The sequence below is a fragment of the Canis lupus genome, chromosome 27 (assembly GCF_011100685.1).
Source record: "Canis lupus familiaris isolate Mischka breed German Shepherd chromosome 27, alternate assembly UU_Cfam_GSD_1.0, whole genome shotgun sequence".
Taxonomy (NCBI): domain Eukaryota; kingdom Metazoa; phylum Chordata; class Mammalia; order Carnivora; family Canidae; genus Canis; species Canis lupus.
In genome coordinates, this window is record NC_049248.1 from 23681697 (window position 1) to 23687696 (window position 6000).

Consider the following 6000-nt stretch of genomic DNA (forward strand, 5'->3'; position numbering starts at 1 on the left):
CCTCCTCGCGCATCACCACCTCCACCGCCGCCGCTTGCAAAACAATACCGGCGGCAGCGCGCAGACTCCCCAACAAATATCTAAAGTTATCCCATTTCCTGAACGGGGGCCAAGCCCACGCTCCGGGGTTCCCCCCGCCGGCCGGCCTCCCCCCTCCACCCCCACCCCCACCCCCACCCCCCCGCCGGGGGGGGATGACAGGGCCACCTCGAGTCCCGAGCCGCCTCCCCCTCTCCCCCAGCCGCGTCCCCCCACCCCTCCCCTCCCCTCCCCTCCCCGTACTTGAGGAAACTCCGGCGGGCCCCCTCCCCGCTCCGCCGGCTCTCCAGCTGGAGCCGGAGCGGGTGCTGAGCGGCGGGCACGGCGGGCGGCGGAGCGGAGCTCTGCGCCTTGGAGGTCCGCCCGCAACCACCTCGGGACCAACAACAAAGTTAAACGGCTGCGGTTCGCGCACCTTACCGGGTCTCCTGAACGGCTCCTCCGGCGCGGGATGCAAAGTGGCGCAGCGGCGGGCTGGGGGCCCCCGGGAGGAGACTGGGGATGGGTTTTGGTGGCTCGCCTGTTCCACTCAGTGTGTGTGTGTGTGCGTGTGTCTGTGTGTGTCTGTGTGTCTGTGTGTGCGCGCGCGCGTGTCCCTCTCCTCCCCCCCCCTCCCTTCCCGGCTCTCGCTCTCCGGCTCGCTCGCTCCCGCTCCCCGTGTGGCTCTCAAGGACGAGGTGAAATCCCTTTGCTGGTCATGAGGCGGCTTCGGAGACAAACAACACAATGCGAGCGCAAATAACAAAAGGCAAAAAGACAGTAGGAACAATGGGGGAGGCGAGGGCAGCGCACCAGCCGGCGGTCACCGCGGCCCGGAGCCCGCCCCGGGGGGTGCAGCGGGGGCGGGCGCGGGGCGCGGGGCGCGGGGGCGGCGCCGGGGGGCTCCGACTCCCTCCAGGTGGCCCCCGGGCTCCCGCACACCCACCCTGTGACCTCCTTCCTGCAGCTCGCCGCCCGGCCGCCCTCTCCGTCCCTCCGAAGGAAAGGAGCCCCGGAGTTTGCTCCCCCGGCTGCTGCAGAGTAACTAGATTGTAAATAACGCGGTGATTACCCACACCGTGCAGGAATGTTTAAAAAAAAATAAAAGAAAGAAAGAAAGAAAGAAAAATCTGCCCTCCACTTAAAGGAGCGATAAAATGCAATGGCAGGAGTGGCGGGAGGCAGGGAGAGTGGGCTCTCTCCGGATCCCGATGGAGCTCGCATCTATAAATACGCGTTCGTGTTTGCTCAGGTCCCCTTTGTCAACTTCTTCCCTGCGCTGGAACCTCACCCGCTGCCCCGCAACCGTTACCTGGGCCCCTGCTGGCCCCTCATCCCCGTTTGCACACTGTACAGCTCGCACGGGGTCGGGGGGCGCGTGGGGGTCTGCGAATGTCCGCGGAACCTTCTGGGAGGCGAGGCGCCGCTTGCCCGGCGCGAAGGCGGTAGCGGCGAGAGGTTCGGGTTTTAAAGCGACCGCGACCTCCCGGAGCCCCGAGGCGCGCCCGCGGGTCTCCGCCGCCGCCGGCACTTGCAACCCACCTACTCCTCCGGGGTGCGGGAGAGAAAAGTTTCGAGGCGCTCTCCCCCCTCGCCTGCCTCCGGGGTGGTTGAGCTGGTTTTGATTTGTGGGGGTGAACTCAAATGACCCAATGCCCAAGAACCAAGGAATGATATTTAGGGGCGGGAGGGGTGGCGGCGGGGGGGGGGGGGGCTCGGCGCTGGGCTGGGACTCGGGCGACACTGGAGTTAGAGCGTGAGGGCGAGAGAGACCCTCGGAGTTACAGCCCCCTGGGAAGCAACTCCGAGGTGATGCCCCGAGCAGAAGCCGTCGGGCTGATTCCAGCGTGGGCTCTGACAGCTCCCAGGCTGCTCTGGCGCTTATCTCTTCCCATCTTACTTTCATTGACTTTTAACAGCTGCTGGTTGGCCAGGGGTAAAAAAAAAAAAAAGAAAAGAAAAAAGAAAAAGAAAAAGGAAAAGGAAAGACAGAAAAAGAAACCCTTATTAAATCTAAAAGGGGGGACAAGGGGGTAGTCAGGGGTTCCGACTCATCCTCCTAGAACTGGTGTCCAGAAAGGGGCCAGAAGGGAGACGTCACGAGGTCGGCAGCGGGTCTGGAGGAGGGGGATGCAGGGGACTCAGACACAATGCGAGCAACACGTTTCTTTTCCCCGTTCTTCCCTTTCCTCTCCTCCAGCCGATTTGCATATCCTCTTTCCTCATCTCGCTGATCTTCTTCAGATGCGCATCCATCGACTGAGTCGCGTCCCTGGGCACCCCCAGCATTTCCCAGGGCGCAGCAACACCACCAGGAGATCAATGACCACAGTCTGTTTATGCTTCACGCGCCTGGAGGAGCAGGGCACTGAAGCAGCATGGGAGGGAGGCTTACGGCTTGGCTGTCTGCGATCTCTCTCTCTCTCTCTCTCTCTGACTTTTTTTCTGGCTGGTTTCTAAATGGCAGCTAGTAAGCAAATATAGTTTCTTAATGCACTGCAACACATACCAATCACAATATATTCACCTAGGAAAGTGATACATCCTTTCTCTCCCCGCCGCCCCCCCCCCCCCCCCCCCCCCCCCGCCTCTTTCCACCCTTTGTAGATTTGTTTCTGGAGGTGGATTGCTAATACCTGAGATTTTGCACTTGTCTAGAGTGGAAACTTTCTGGGGTGTTTGATGATTGATTATTTGGTACCTGGTTTCTAAAAATGGCAAAACACCTTCCTTTGGAACAAAAGTGAGAAATGCAAATCTTAATAACTCAAGGCAAAATTTTCAAAGTGTAAGCACAGTTATTATCCACTCCCACAAAGGAAAGCTTTCTCTTCCACAAATATTTGATAGCACAGAGCCCAGTAATTAAGAGAACAATCAAATAAACTCGGGGCTTTCATGGGGACTCTAAATTATCATCTACTTGGAATTTATAAGCAATGTAATCATTTGCTACTTGGACATAGCTCTGGATATGGCATTCTAAATGCGTATCCTTAAACGAATTTACTATGTTTTCTTAAGTATTTAATGAGAGAGACCAGGGATAGTAATAACATTCAAATTGCTGGATCCATGTGGCTTCACCAACTGTGTGAAAAAATTCGCTGCACCTGTGCACGAAACACCTTTCCTATATGCTACATTTCCTCACATTTCTTATATCACGCAAGCTTCATGCCAGACCTACCTGTGTAATAAGAACATAAGAATTCATAAGAATTTATCAATATTTGCACTATACCTGGAATATAAGTATTATTTTTATTCTAAAGAGCTCTTGCAGGACACCTGGGTGGCTCAGCAGCTGCGCGCCTCCCTTCAGGCCAGGGTATGATCCTGGAGTCCTGGGATCAAGTCCCACATCAGGCTCCCTGCATGGAGCCTGCTTCTCTCTCTGCCTGTGTCACTGCTTCTCTCTCTCTCTCTCTCTCTCTCTCTCTCTGTCTCTCATGGATAAATAATTTTAAAAAAAGGGGGGGGGGGTTCTTGGGATACATTAAATGGTTTACTTTCATAGTATGTATGTAATTGCTTTTCACAATGAGCTATTACTATGTCATACCCAAATCCTTATATAATGTGCAAGAGGCTAATCAGGCCCAATTACAAATAAATAAATAAATAAATAAATAAATAAATAAATAAATAAATAAATAAATAAATAAAAGACCCCTTACTATCAATTATGTGAAAATATAGAATATTTGAAAAGAAATTGCCATTTATAGTGAACTACCCCTAGGTTTTGATCCAGTTGTCTCAGACTCAGTGAAAATGAAGGAACAGAATGTCTTTTTCCCTTGGGTCTCTGGCCAATGGGTGGCAAACACGCCTGCTTGGCCTAACCCCACCAAGGTTTCAGCTTCTACAGCTTTTTCAGCATAACTGCTTCTGGAGCTTCTTACTGGCAGGAGAAGTGAGGCTGGGCAGAGCAAGAAAAGGGGCAAAGTTGCAAGCTGCCTGGTAAGATATTGATTAAAAGTGAGTTAGACCAACCTCTTCCCCTTTGCTCCTATGGGCAGCAAAACTTCCAACCATTATGGTTATTGAAACCACATGCCTTAAGACTAACTCATGATCATTATATAGCAGCAGCATAGATGATCAAAACCTTCCAGTGGGATGTTTGTTTGTGTTGGGCTTTTAAAAAATAGCCACGTTTGAAGTGGGGCTGACACATTAAAGACACATAAATTTACATTTATCAAGCATTTACTATGTGCCAGGCTCTTGGCCAACTGCTTCTTTTATGTATTTCTACTTCTCACCACAAACTTGCAAGAATGTTGCATCCCTGTTTTGCAGATGAAAAAACTAACCTCAGATAGGTTAAATGACTTGCCCAGAATCATACAGCTTCTATGTGGTTGTGTCAGAATGAGAATCCAGAGTCTCCTGCTTTAAACCTGCACTCTTCCACTTCACCTTGATTCCACTTACACTTTGTATCAGAGCCAGTTTTCAGCGAGGAATATTAATTCATTAAATGGACAGATTTAAAATGCCAAATATATACTATGTATAGTCCAGACATGAGCTACATTGGTATTCTCATATTGGTCATTAAATAACTGAAAATTTCAAGAAAATTGAAATGTGCAATATATGGAGTATACATATATACTATATATTACATATAAAATGCATTTAACAACATACATAAAAACAAAATCATCTTATTTTGTAGACTAGGCAAGTATATATTATATATGCATATGTATATATTCATATGATGCCTATTATAATAATTACTAAAGTTTTTGTATCCCTGTTTACAGGCATGTTCTAAATGTTTGTTGTTGTTGTTGTTGTTTTTCAGATTTTATTTATTTATTCATGAGAGACACAGAGAGAGAGAAAGAGAAAGGCATAGAGAGAAGCAGGCTCCATGCAGGGAGCCTGACGTGGGGACTCAATCCCGGGTCTCTAGGATCACACCCTAGGCCAAAGGTGGTGCTAAACCGCTGAGCCACCCAGGCTACCCATTCTGGTTTTTGTGCATGAACTCATTTAATCCCCACAACCAACTCACAAGGTACATAATTTTATATTATTTTACAGATAAGGAAACTGAGGCACAGAGATGTTATATAACTTGTTGAAGCTTATACAATTAGCAAGTGATGGAGCCTGGACTCAAAAGTAATCTAGTTTCAAGACTCTTAACCACTTTGCTATGCTAACTTTCAATATATATATTCATATATATATATATATATACACAATATACATATATTCATGGACAGATATATAATATATATAGCTCTCAAAATATGGGGAAAAAATAAGGCAAGTCAACTGAGATTTATATCAATCTGCATTCCCATATTCTAGAAATATTACTGATGAGAAAGGGCTTTATTTTTGTCCAAAGTATTCAAGATCTTTAAAAAATGTTCGAGGCCATCTTAATCCCTCCAACATATTTGGAGATATTGAAGGGATGCTAGTACATATTAGGAGTATATAATATTTGACCCTAGCTGATTTACACAAAGTTCATCTTGGATTTATTTGGTCATCTATGTTAAAAATAGTGGAGACAGGGTACTTGGGAATTCTAAAGAAGATAGAGAGAGATACTAATAAACATGAAAATCTGTGGCCTGAGAAATGGATGGAAATTTAGGTGATGCAAGAGACACAATATGTAACATCATTTTAATAGTTATTATCCATTAAAAATTAGTGTCATTTCCCGACCCTCACTCCATTAATACAAGAGTATATTATAAAATGGTTTAAGTTTAGTGATTATGGACTGAAACACTGACACCACTCAGAGGAACTTAAAATATTGGATAAGAATCCCAGGTACATGAGCAGTTTATCCCATATCTATTTTTACCTGTCTCACCAAACACAGTGTGCATACCAAATTTTAGAAATAAGCTTCTTCTAATCAACTAAATTTGAGAAGGTATTTTGAGGTCTTCTTTTCTTCTTCTGCTTGCCCTAAATACAATAAGGAATTATGTA

General features: G+C 47.5%; 1 protein-coding gene across 7 annotated transcripts in view; it reads right to left on the reverse strand.

The window, feature by feature from the left end:
• Positions 1 to 1559, reverse strand: part of SOX5 (SRY-box transcription factor 5) — a 997462-nt gene extending 995903 nt beyond the window's left edge. For 4 of the 7 annotated variants that reach the window (XM_038577060.1, XM_038577061.1, XM_038577071.1 and 1 more), the window contains exon 1: positions 460 to 633. The gene's annotated coding sequence lies outside the window, so the exon portion shown is untranslated. Of the gene's footprint in view, positions 1 to 282; positions 377 to 454; positions 634 to 1330 lie in introns of those variants that run through there. The other 3 variants (XM_038577063.1, XM_038577064.1, XM_038577068.1) reach the window with 3 other exon arrangements.
• Positions 1560 to 6000: the final 4441 nt, after the last annotated feature.